The following is a 14,038-nucleotide window of genomic DNA, read 5'->3' on the forward strand; positions in this document are numbered from 1 at the left end:
ACGACGAACCTGGGTGCACAAATGCCAAAACGTCATTTTTTCGGATGTATCCAGGTTCTGTTTAGAGCATCATGATGGTCGCACCCGTGTTAGTTGACATCGCGGTGAACGCACATTGGAAGCGTGTATTCGTCATCGCCATACTGGCGTATCACCCGGCGTGATGGTACGGGGTGCCATTGGTTACACTTCTGAGTCACCTCTTGTTCGCATTGACGGCACTTTGAACAGTGGACGTTACATTTCAGATGTGTTACGACCAGTGGCTCTACCCTTCATTCGATCCCTGCGAATCCCTACATTTCAGCAGGATAATGCACGACCGCATGTTGCAGGTCCTGTACGGGCCTTTCTGGATAGAGAAAAGTTCCACTGCCGCCCTGGCCAGCACATTCTTTAGATCTCTCACTAATTGAAACCGTCTGGTCAACGGTGACAGAGCAACTGGCTCTTCACAATACGCCAGTCACTACCCTTGATGAACTGTGGTCTCGTGTTGAAGCTGCATGGGCAGCTGTACCTGTACAACTCTGTTTGACTCAATGCCCAGGCGTATCAAGGTTGTTATTACGGCCAGAGGTGGTTGTTCTGGGTACCGATTTCTCCGGATCTATGCACTCAAACTGCGTGAAAATGTAACCACGTGTCAGTTCTAATATAATATATTTGTCCAATGAATACCCGTTTATCATCTGAATTTCTTCTTCTTCGGTAGCAATTTCTCTGTAGCAATTTTAATGGCCACTAGTGTAGCATATTCTCTGTACTTTCCAGTCATAAGTTCGGGTCCGATTATGTTATTCGATAGCTCTTTGACGATTATCCTGGGTCCATTACATAGTTTTGGTGAATTGAGATTTCTGAGTTGTATGATCGGAGATACAATTTTTAAGTCGTAGGCAGTGGTACTCACAAAGAACTTAGAAATACTGTAGAAAAGTTCACACATCTTTTCCAAATTTATCATCGGGTCGATTGATGTTTATATTCTCTCATCAATGGGAATTTTTTCTTGAATATCGACAATATTATTTTTGGCTGCCGTACTTGCTATTTCAAATTCCGATTTGTATAGATGTAAACAATGTTCGGATAAATTTGGTGAATGAGTTCGTTTCCAGCGGTGGCTGTCTTGCAAAAATCACTGTTGAGTTTAAATGGGCCAGTCGTCTAGTCTATAGAATTTGCGCCTTCGCCTATTTGTGAAATTTGTTGAGCAAAATGTGCTGTTGTTTAGTGTTTCGATAGACCAACTCACATATATTTTGTTACTCAGAGTATTTGTGTCTAGCCAAAGATGTGATATTTTTAATCATGCGTTGATCTCGTCTGCTGGTGTCGACTGGAAGTGTTCGTCGAAAATCTCCTGAGAGTATGCGTAGAAGTCCTCCGATCACTTCAGAGTTTCTTCAAAAGTCTGGTAGTTTTCTGTACATGGATTTCAGAAAATTCTTGCGTGCCATTGTGCGTTCATCACAGAATATAATTTTAGGGTGCTTTAAAAGTTCACTCTATCCAGATGCTCTTGAGATTTTACGTACCGAGAATCGTTCTTCGGCTATATTCAACGGTAGATGTGGTCGGAATGGGCAATTCGATCTTCTCCGTAAGCGTTTCTGCAAAGCCGGATGATACTGGTACAAGTGCGATGTATTGTTTAGCACGTATTTCCGCCAACAATAGATTTATTAGAAACTTTTTCCCGGTGGCGCTTGGTGCGTCCAAGTAATTAAATCAGCCAGTGTTGCTGTCGATCCGGTTCGTGATAACGTTGTAAATATCCTTTTGATTGCCATTGAGGAGCGGTTTATTGTGAACAATTTATTGAAGCAGTTCTTTGATTATAGCATTTTACCTTTGTAATTTAGAAGTTTAGCTCACTGATAGCATCTTTTCGTAATGCTTGCGTCCCAGGTTGTCCCAAGGTCTGGTTGTTTATTGCTAAACAGTTATCATTTACGTGAATGAGTGTTTGATTGAAGACGGCGTCATTAAAATCGATGGACAGTTCAGGATGAGCTTGTCGGATTTGGTTCAGTATGTCATCACTCACATTCTCTTTGAAGGAATCCTATAGACGTTTTGTTAGGATTATGATGAATAAGTCTCTCATTTTTTCAGCTGCGGCTGTGAGTGATGTTTCTTGTAATGTTCATTCTCATTGGTTGTCCTAAGCGTTGGCATGCTATTCTGTACATCTGGCATAGATAACGGTCAACAGTCTTCGAATTGCTCCCCGTATTTCGTGTAGCAACATCTGGAGATAGAAACTTTCAGCGTTGTTCAGTGGCACCACCTACATTAGGCCTATTGCACCAGTTTTCATGAATCCTGGATGATTTGCTACTGGAATTCATTGTTTTCTTCGTTGAAGGATTTTTCTTGTTGTGATCATGATTATGAAGTTTGGTTTGTGGAGCGCACAACTGCGCGGTCGTCCGCGCCAGTACAAATTCCCAATTTTTCCACAGTCCATTCTAGACACTGTCACGAATGATGATGATGATGATGAAATGATGAGTACAACACCAACACCCAGTCCTCGGGCAAGGAAAAATCCCCAACCCGGCCGGGAATCGAACCCCTGTGATCCAGAGGCTGCAACGCTATCCACTAGACCACGAGCTGTGGACTTTCTTGTTGTGTTCCACGTATAATAGGTATTGTCGTTGACGTACAGTAATGTTTCGCTAATGGTTCGGTTTGGCGCAGTTGGTAAAAAGCTGTTAATGTTGTATTCCGTGGTGGTACACTCGCAGCTTTTCTGGCGGTGTCTTTTGTGAAGTAAGCTTTCAGTCCATTCTCCGAATGTACTGCTTGATGTTGCACAGTTGGTTAGCGTCCGTGTATGGGAAATCTGAAAATCCACCACGTTGCTTCGTTATTGTTAATATATCTTCCAATTTGGGACATGAGGATCTAATCGTTTCTGTTTTGTTCGCTCTCTTTGGCTATATGAAATGCTGTCATGTAACCGACCTCCTTCACACACTTACAGACACATTTGATGGAGTTCACTGACTTGGAGTATTCTACGTTTATGTGTGCTTGGAACAATTTCTCTTTGATTATTTGTTTCCAGATTGACGCTGCCACGTATGGGCGTATTTGCTGTGAAGCCAACGTTTACGGGTGATCGTCTTCTGTGTTTCTGTGTCGTCCTAGTATGCCTTTTTATTTTTTTTTGTACATTTTCGGTTACTCATACATGGCCAATTGGGATTTAATGACCATTAAGGTCACGGTGGTCCTCGTCATTCAGTGGGAACTTAACCAACTTCGTGCTCTTCGTATGCTTAGTTTTATCACTGTTGTTCCTGTTTTCGCCATTTTGCTTCAAAATTGGCCAGATTGCCCCTTCTTTTACGTTTGGCCATTGCCTAAAATATAAATAAAGTATACTTCTTATTAACAAATACACTAAGTAATTTTACACACTTTTCACACTTCATTTTCGATTCGTATTCAGTCACTATATCACTCCGACTACCCACACTTCACTGTTCGTTTTTATCTCTCACTGCCCCACTTTTTCGTTTACTCCCTTCGTCACTGATAAGAAACTGACGTCCTAATCCCCGATGGGTCTTGTCTTGTACACCCCTACCTACGGGTAACCCCACCAATGGCGAATTCCAGAACATGCCAAAAAGGCTTAGAATGGTCCACAATGTTCCAGAACATTTCACAACATTACGGAGTGTTCAGGAATGTTTCACAAAGATCTGGGATATTCCGGGATATTCACGAACATTGTGGATTCTTCCCGAATGATCCAGACTTCTCGAACATTCCAGAACATTCGGAATCGTTGTGGAAAATTACGTAACTTTATGGAGAGCTTTGAAATGATCCAGAAAACTCTAATATGTCCTGGAATGTTTTTAAATACTCTCCAATATTCTGGAATGTTTTAAAAATTTCTAGAGAGTAAGACTTTCCAACCCTGATACCTTCGAACACACGCCCTTCAAGTAAAAACGGGAACCCTCTCCCTATATCGTCCCACGACTCCTTTCTGTGTGCTAGCGGTACGCACGTTATACACCCACTTTTACTATATGCATTGATTCTGAAACAACCAAAGGATAAATGATCAGGGAAACATGATGCGCACCCACAGATCAGCAAGAGTACTTTAGTTCTTTGTTAATCATCTGATGAGAGGACAGTAGATAAATATGGCACCATGTACCACCATTTATATCAAGACCGAAAATATATTCATATTACAGTAACAGTAATAAAGTAATAAGGAGGTCGAAGCAAAAGCAATGACACTGATCTTCAAGGATGTTTGTCTTGTCAGCTCAGCAGAAAAATAGTCATGCTTCGTTTTTGCAGGCTGAGAAGAGAGGTTTCACTCATATGCACCGTCATGACTCATCTTTAGAATATGCGATCTAGTTCCCATACTTTCAGTATCACGACTACTGAGAGGCCGACGAACAACCGGCGTGCGGAATTTGCTGTATATTAAATGCTTGAAACTGTTTCAGGATACTGTAATTGTTCTACATATGCTGTCACTGACGCTACCAGTAGAGTGACAGTAACTGATTGCTGACAGCGAGCTGTACGGCAGCGAGGTGATAATGCAACTGTGGTCCACAAGCGTCCTAGTGCACCATCGGTCGTAAGAAAATATTTGACAATATTGTTAAAGACAGTTTTCTATTGTCCAATCTAGAGAGTGTCTAGTGTTGCCTGTGCACTCCACATTAGGTTAACTTGATCGGAAGTTGAACTGAAATGTTACTGAAAATTATGACGTGACATCTGTAGACAAAAAATAAAATTATATCTCTACTCATTTACTGACATTCTTGATTTGTGATTAGTAGTGGACTTGCTAGAGGGCATTTATTAACGTGCGTGCTTAGCTGAAGTGAGGGAGAGAACATTTCTTACTGCGTGTAAAAAAAAAAACATTTACATCAAAGTGGCATATCGTATTTTTATTGAAAGTGCTATTAGTCAAGTGGAAGCGAAAACTGATAGCAGACACGATGGCGTTCACTTCTTCACAGACCGCAAAACAGGTCAGGTAATCTGAAAGAGAATCCACGGCTGTTTATCTGATATAACTAACAAATTGCCAGGGAATGGTATGTTGTTCACACGTTTTCTGTAGCGTCCACTTAGATTGATGACTAGCTAGACGTTCCCAAAATCGTATAGGTTGATAGTGAATTAAGATCTAGTCACTCAGAATAAATTGCGGCCCATCGGTTGATGGTACGGAACGAAGTTTGCGATTAAAATTCAGGATATATACGTGCCGATGAAAGGTTTTGCAAATGATTTCAGTACCTGCCGTGAAATTTAGAAAGAACTACAGGACCTGTTAAATGGAAAGCACAAACTAATGAAGATAGAATACTGACAGAGACTAAACCATAAAAAAGTAATGAGAAATAGCAAAAATGAGACTACCGATGAACTTGACATCAAAAAAGGGGACTCCGAAAAAGATCAACTATGGAACTCCGGAGCCTCGTAACCCTAATTACACTCCTCTTTTTAGGAATTGTGTTGATATCAGACAGGCCTTAAATTCTGAAGGAAATTTCACACACCTCTGTAAGAAAGTTCAAATGGTTCAAAGGGCTCTGAGCACTATGGGACTCAACATCTTAGGTCATAAGTCCCCTAGAAATTAGAACTACTTCAACCTAAATAACCTAAGGACATCACACACACCCATGCCCGAGGCAGGATTCGAACCTGCGACCGTAGCAGTCCCGCGGTTCCGGACTGCAGCGCCTGAACCGCACGCCACCGCGGCCGGCCTGTGAGAAAGTTAATCACTGACTTTGTATTACTGTAGGTTGAAACTGAACTATACCCGGGCTTGGTGCACACTGCAGCTAACCTCCACAATAAGACCCCTTTCAAACTCTGACACAAGCTGATAACGCGTCTGGTATGAGTACGTCTTATCCCCCAGTCATTCACAGTCGTCAGTCAACATCTGACGCTATTCACGACCATTATATATAAGAAATGTATGACGAAATAAAAGAAATTATTCAGAGAGTGAAGGGAGACGAAAATTTAATAGTAATGGGTGACTGGAATTCGGTAGTAGGAGAAGGGAGAGAAGGAAACGTAGTAGGTGAATATGGATTGGGGCTAAGAAATGAAAGAGGAAGCCGCCTGGTAGAATTTTGCACAGAGCACAACTTAATCATAATGGAAATGAAAATGAGCGTTTGGCGTCATTGGCCGGGAGGCCCCTCGCGGGGCAGGTCCGGCCGCCTTGGCGCAGGTCTTATTACATTCGGCGCCACATTGGGCGACCTGCACGCCGGATGGGGATGAAATGATGATGAACACAACACAACACCCAGTCCCTGAGCGGAGAAAATCTCCGACCCAGCCGGGAATCGAACCCGGGCCCGGAGGACGGCAATCCGTCACGCTGACCACTCAGCTACTGGGGCGGACAACTTAATCAGAGCTAACACTTGGTATAAGAATCATAAAAGAAGGTTGTATACATGGAAGGAGCCTGGAGATACTGAAAGATTTCAGATAGATTATATAATGGTAAGACAGAGATTTAGGAACCAGATTTTAAATTGTAAGACATTACCATGGCAAATATGGACTCTGACCACAATCTATTGGTTATGACCTGTAGATTAAAACTGAAGAAACTGCAAAAAGGTGGGAATTTAAGGAGATCGGATCGGGATAAAGTGACTAAACCAGAGGTTGTACAGAGTTTCAGGGAGAGCATAAGGGAACAAATGGCAGGAATGGGGGAAAGAAATAAAGTAGAAGAAGAATGGGTAGCTTTGAGGGATGAAGTAGTAAAGGCAGCAAAGGGTCAAGTGGGTAAAAAGAGGAGGGCTAGTAGAAATCCTTGGCTAACAGAAGAAATGTTGAATTTAATTGATGAAAGGAGAATATATAAAAATCCAGTAAATGAAGCAGGCAAAAAGGAATACAAACGTCTCAAAAATGAGATCGACAGGAAGTGCAAAATGGCTAAGCAGGGCTGGCTAGAGGGTAAATGTAAAGATGTGGAGGCTTATCTCACTAGGGGGTTAGATAGATACTGCCTACAGGAAAATTAAAGAGACCTTTGGAGATAAGAGAACCACTTGTATGAACATCAAGAGCTCAGATGAAAACCCAGTTCTAAGCAAAGCACGGAAAGCAGTAAGGTTGAAGGAGTAAATAGAGGGTATATACGACGGCGATGTACTTGAGGACAATATTATGGAGATGGAAGTGGATGTAGATGAAGATGAAATGGGAGATATGATTCTGCGTGAAGAGATTGACAGGGCACTGAAAGACCTGAGTCGAAACAAGGCCCCGGAGTGGACAACATTCCATTGGAACTACTGCCGGCCTTGGGAGAGCCAGTCCTGACAAAGCTCTACCATCTGGTGAGCAAAATGTACAAAACAGGCTAAATACCCGCAGATCTCAAGAAGAATACAATAATTCCAATCCCAAAAAAAGCAGATGTTGACAGATGTGAAAATCACCGAACTATCAGTTTAATAAGCCACAGCTTCAAAATACTAACGCGAATTCTTTACAGACGAATGGAAAAACTAGTAGAAGCCGACCTCGATGACGATCAGTTTGGATTCCGTAGAGATGTTGGAACACGTGAGGCAATACTGACCATACGACTTATCTTCGAAGCTAGATTAAGGAAGGGCAAACCTACGTTTCTAGCAATTGTAGACTTAGAGAAAGCTTTTGACAATGTTGACTGGAATACACTCTTTCAAATTCCGAATTTGGCAGGGGTAAAATACTGGGAGCGAAAGACTATTTATAATTTGTACAGAAACCAGATGGCAGTCATAAGAGTCGTAGGACATGAAAGGGAATCAGTGGTTGGGAAGGGAGTGAGACACGTTTGTAGTCGCTCCCCGATGTTATTCAATCTGTATATTGAGCAAACAGTGAAGGAAACAAAAGAAAAATTCGGAGTAGGTATTAAAATCCATGGAGAAGAAATAAAAACTTTGAGGTTCGCCGATGACATTGTAATTCTGTGAGAGACAGCAAAGGACTTGGAGGAGCAGTTGAATGGAATGGACAGTGTCTTGAAAGGAGGATATAAGATGAACATCAACATAAGCAAAACGAGGATAATGGAATGTAGTCGAATTAAGTCGAGTGATGCTGGGGGTATGAGATTAGGAAATGAGACACTTAAAGTAGTAAATGAGGTTTGCTATTTGGGGAGCAAAATAACTGATGATAGTTGAAGTCGAGAGGATGTAAAATGTAGACTGGCAACGGCAAGGAAAGCGTTTCTGAAGAAGAGAAATTTGTCAACATCGATTATAGATTTGAGTGTCAGGAACTCGTTTATGAAAGTATTTGTATGGAGTGTTGCCATGTATGGAAGTGAAACATGGACGATAAATAGTATACACAAGAAGAGAACAGAAGCTTTCGAAATGTGGTGCTACAGAAGAATGCTGAAGATTAGATGGGTAGATCATATAACTAATGAGGAGGTGTTGAAGAGGATTGGGGAGAAGGGAAGTTTGTGGCACAACTTGACTAGAAGAAGGGATCGGTTGGTAGGATATGTTCTGAGGCATCAAGGGCTCACCAATTTAGTATTGGAGGGCAGCGTGGAGGGTAAAAATCGCAGAGGGAGACCAAGAGATGAGTACACTAGGCAGATTCAGAAGGATGTAGGTTGTAGTAGGTACTGGGAGATGAAGAAGCTTGCATAGGATAGAGTATCATGGAGAGCTGCATCAAACCATTCTCATGACTGAAGACCACAACAACAACATATGCACTAAAAGATCTAGTAGGCCGTTAAGGAAGTGGTAGGTCGTGTAACAACAATAAGCACTGTTGGCTGTTCTATTTTACACAGAGTGTTAGAGCTGTAATCGCTTATATAACTGACGATTGCGTATACATGTACATCGACGTCCGCTGATGTTTTCTCAATGATTCATTGTGTTTAGAAAACGTGAACATTCACTGGCGGAAGTGTCTCAGTTATGAAATGTTCCGGGCTATTATGCCGTGGTCGAATGGATTTCCCATTTAAACCAAACGTTGGGTCACATCTCACCAATGCATTGTTTGAGAATGGTTATTCGTCCGCTGAGTTAATAAGAGCATTGAGAGCACCGCGCAGCAATCATAGCAATGCACATGCACCTGTGAAATAGAAAATTTACGATCCTTTCATTATGAACGTAACTTACAGCAGAGAAAAATCTTGCAAAACCGCGGTAATCTACAAACAAAGCCGAATTACGCAACTTTAACTAAAATTGGACAAAGATGCCTACCAACCGCCGGGAATGCTAGAATTAACAGGAATTCGTGTATCTTTTGGTGATGCCCGTGAGTGCTTCAAAAAGAACGTTACAAAACAATTAGAATTACACACGCGCAATTGGAGGAGGAGGGAGACTGACAGATCAGCTGGTGAAAACCATGCTTTCCAGCCGAGAGACCACCACACCCATTTTGATAGGACTCAAGCGGATACTATGAACGGCTGTACGTAGAGGCCATGAAGATTGTAAAACCAAGGAATGCCCATAGGAAGAAGGGGGGCGTGAAATTCTATGACTTTTTGTATCCCTGTGATGAAAAAGATCTGTACCAGTCTTCAACCATGTTCTGACACCAACAGCGGAAAAACGGCAATCGACAACGACCAATTGCACTCGGGTACTCAAAACACTTGACGTCACGGCACTGGTCGGAAGCACAAATAAACGGAATTTTGCTGCAGTCAGTAGCGAGCCAGGATGAGTGTGTGACACCGAAAGAAGCCTGAAAAGGTCCTCCGCAGATGAGACCGAAACGTTGCGTTTAGGTGTGGAATTCATTCGAGCACGGCAAAATAGCCCGGAACATGTTATTAAATGTTTTCATTTCTTTGGCAGGTAGTGTATTTAGCTGGGTGAATTCAATGAATATTTCACAGATTAGAAATTTCCACGACTCTTCTCGCCTCTTGCAACTTCAGCATTTGACTGAATTATTAGGGAATGCGACCAGGGAAATTCTCAGAGTACACTGAGTGTTGTATGAATACGCAAAAACGATTGCTTTCTCTAAGGTTTTAAATTACGCAGCGTCAGTCGTAAAGAGCTCAGTGCCTCCCTAAGGGATTGGTAAGCGGGCACGTACGTTGAAACGAGTACCGCAACATCGCTCCGAGTAACCCCGCCTGCGCGCCGGTCCTTCCCCTCTCTTCACGGCAACGATGTGCGCTGGCCGTAAGTGAGACGTTGAGCAAATATCAACCACACGGGAGGGCTGAACTGCGAGAAATTGGAATTCCTGAGCCAGTTGGGCGTCCACAAAGACAACTCACGCCATTCGGCGGGCTGACAGAGAGCGGACCCACCCAGCTGTGAAATTACCTGCCTGCCTGCCACGGCGGGCCAGTCCGACCAGCGCCATCACAGCTTGCCAGCCACCGCGTGTCTCCACAGCTCCTAGCCACTGGCCTTTCCACTGTGGAAACCCCGCCTCTTGCTCCACCCCCAGTAGCGGTCCCAGCTTCTAAACTGTTCTGACTGTGGTATACTACAAATTCCAAGTAGTGTGTACACTTATGCCTGAGAGCTTCCCTAGGCTTCTTCTTTCTGAGAGACTGTGACGAGTGTCACATTCTAATTGATCGTGCCTGTCAAGTTTATGACAGATAGTATACAACACAGAGTAGCCTGATAGCGTTACACACAAATAAGTCAAAATTATTATACGGAGGTTGGAACTTAAATAGTGGCAACTACTTATTTACAGTTCGTACGAAACAGATACGTGTTTCAAAGTTTTATTGACCTTCAAAGTAGTCACCAGAGTAGTCCTTTTAAATAAATTAGAATTCTATGTGTTGTGGCGTATCAAGACAGCCACGCCACTCGGAAGTAGCTGAAATGCACGCGTTAGGCTCATGCAGATGGGCGTAAGGTCTGAAACAGGACACGTAATGAATGCTATAAAGAAAAGTACGTAGCTTCTGTAATACTTAACTTTAATCCATCATTTGTATACAGCATTCTTCATGATACAAGTAAGACTCTCAGATATGGTTCATGGCTCCTTGCTAGGTCGTAGCCATGGACTTAGCTGAAGGCTATTCTAACTATCTCTCGGCAAATGAGAGAAAGGCTTCGTCAGTGTAGTCGCTAGCAAAGTCGTCGTACAACTGGGGCGAGTGCTAGTACGTCTCTCTAGGCCTGCCGTGTGGTGGCGCTCGGTCTGCAATTACTGACAGTGGCGACACGCGGGCCCGACATGTACTAATGGACCGCGGCCGATTTAAAGCTACCACCTAGGAAGTGTGGTGTCTGGCGGTGACACCAAACTATGGTGTCACGGGCAGTGCTGCAAAATGGTTCAAGTCATACCTCGCTAACAGGAAACAAAGGGTGTCAGTGCAAGGGACTAGTGAATTAAGTCATTAGTCATCATCAGAATGGGAAGAAATTACATGCGGTGTCCCACAAGGATCCATCTTTGGGCCATTGCTTTTTCCTATGTACATTAATGATCTCTCATCAGTAACACTGCCAGAAGCAGAAATTGTTTTGTTTGCAGATGACACAAGTATTGCAATAAATAGTATGTCAAGTGTAGTTCTAGAAAGATCTGCTAATGTTATTTTCATGGATATTAATAAATGGTTTAAAGCCAATTCGCTGACATTAAACTTCGAAAAGACTCACTATATGCAATTCAGAACCTGTAAGAACCCAGCATATGCATAAAATATGAATAAGAGCAGACAGAAGGGGTTGACAGTCTTAAATTAGTGGGATTACAACTTGATAATAAATTCAGTTGGGAGGAGCACACCACAGAACTGCAGAAACGCCTTAACAAATCTGTATTTGCAATTCGACTGTTAGCAGACATAGGAGACATAAAAATGAAAAAGCTTGCATACTTTGCCAACTTTCACCCCATAATGTCACATGGTATAATAGTTTCAGCTCAGTTCATACATACAGTACCAGGAACTATAAGGATCTGCACAAGGACTTGAAAGCACTTACTTTAGATCAAAAAGGGGTCCACTACTCAGGAACACTCATCTTCAATAATTAGCCAGCAACCATAAAAAATTTAGCTACAAATAAAGATCAGTTTAAAAGGAGCCTGAAAAACTTACTAGTGGCCAACTCCTTCTACTCCATTGACGAATTTAAAAAAAAAATGTTGTATTCATACTATTAGTATTGTTATTTCAGCTTAAAAGAAATCGACATGTTCCACATCCACGAGGATCTCCTCAGCAGGGATCTATGGAACGAAAAACTAATCTAATCTCATCTAATCTCACCAGCATTGTGTATAACCAATTGATAGCGATGTGGAAGTCGTAGGATACTCTTAGCAGTGCCACTTCTGTTGACAGTTCAAGCGGCGCGGTCTATTGCCCTAAGAATCTGTAGCACTTCTGAAGAGAATGCCGTGAAGTGTTCCCTTCAGTTTAGAAATAGATGGTCAGGTCCTGTAGAAAGTATCATCACTTGTGTCTCTATGCTACTCCTTTTTGGAATACAGCATACGACAAGCATAAAGACAGAAGCGATGACACTTTCGCAGGACCTGACCATTTTGCAGGACAATGCTCAAGCACGTACAGTGCAAGCTGTTACTGATTTGTTTGAGTGATGGGGCTGCTAAGTGCTATACCAACTACTGCACTCAGCCTTCGTGAGACCAACTCCATCTCTAAACCAACGAAACGCTTCACGGCATTCGCTTCAGTACTGCTACAAATTCGTCGGGCAATAGACCGCGACGCCCCAACTGTCAACACAACTGGCACTGCTAAGAGTATCCTACGACTTACACATCGCTGGCAACGGGTTACACAAAATGCTGAAGGCCAGTAAATGAAAAATTCATTGTCCCAGGAGGGGGAAACTTTATTGACACATTCCTGGGGTCAGATACATCACACGATCACACTGACAGAACCACAGGCACATAGACACAGGCAACAGAGCATGCACAATGTCGACACTAGTACAGTGTATATCCACCTTTCGCAGCAATGCAGGCTGCTATTCTCCCATGGAGACGATCGTAGAGATGCTGGATGTAGTCCTGTGGAACGGCTTGCCATGCCATTTCCACCTGGCGCCTCAGTTGGACCAGCGTTCGTGCTGGACGTGCAGACCGCGTGAGACGACGCTTCATCCAGTCCCAAACATGCTCAATGGGGGACAGATCCGGAGATCTTGCTGGCCAGGGTAGTTGACTTACACCTTCTAGAGCACGTTGGGTGGCACGGGATACATGCGGACGTGCATTGTCCTGTTGGAACAGCAAGTTCCCTTGCCGGTCTAGGAATGGTAGAACGATGGGTTCGATGACGGTTTGGATGTACCGTGCACTATTCAGTGTCCCCTCTACGATCACCAGTGGTGTACGGCCAGTGTAGGAGATCGCTCCTCACACCATGATGCCGGGTGTTGGCCCTGTGTGCCTCGGTCGTATGCAGTCCTGATTGTGGCGCTCACCTGCACGGCGCCAAACACGCATAAGACCATCATTGGCACCAAGGCAGAAGCGACTCTCATCGCTGACGACGACACGTCACCATTCGTCCCTCCATTCACGCCTGTCGCGACACCACTGGAGGCGGGCTGCACGATGTTGGGGCGTGAGCGGAAGACGGCCTAACGGTGTGCGGGACCGTAGCCCAGCTTCATGGAGACGGTTGCGAATGGTCCTCGCCGATACCCCAGGAGCAACAGTGTCCATAATTTGCTGGGATGTGGCGGTGCGGTCCCCCACGGCACTGCGTAGGATCCTACGGTCTTGGCGTGCATCCGTGCGTCGCTGCGGTCCGGTCCCAGGTCGACGGGCACGTGCACCTTCCGCCGACCACTGGCGACAACATCGATGTACTGTGGAGACCTCACGCCCCACGTGTTGAGCAATTCGGCGGTACGTTCACCCGGCCTCCCGCATGCCCACTATACGCCCTCGCTCAAAGTCCGTCAACTGCACATACGGTTCACGTCCACGCTGTCGCGGCATGCTACCAGTG

Source organism: Schistocerca cancellata, chromosome 6 (genome assembly GCF_023864275.1).
Source record: "Schistocerca cancellata isolate TAMUIC-IGC-003103 chromosome 6, iqSchCanc2.1, whole genome shotgun sequence".
Taxonomy (NCBI): Eukaryota; Metazoa; Arthropoda; class Insecta; order Orthoptera; family Acrididae; genus Schistocerca; species Schistocerca cancellata.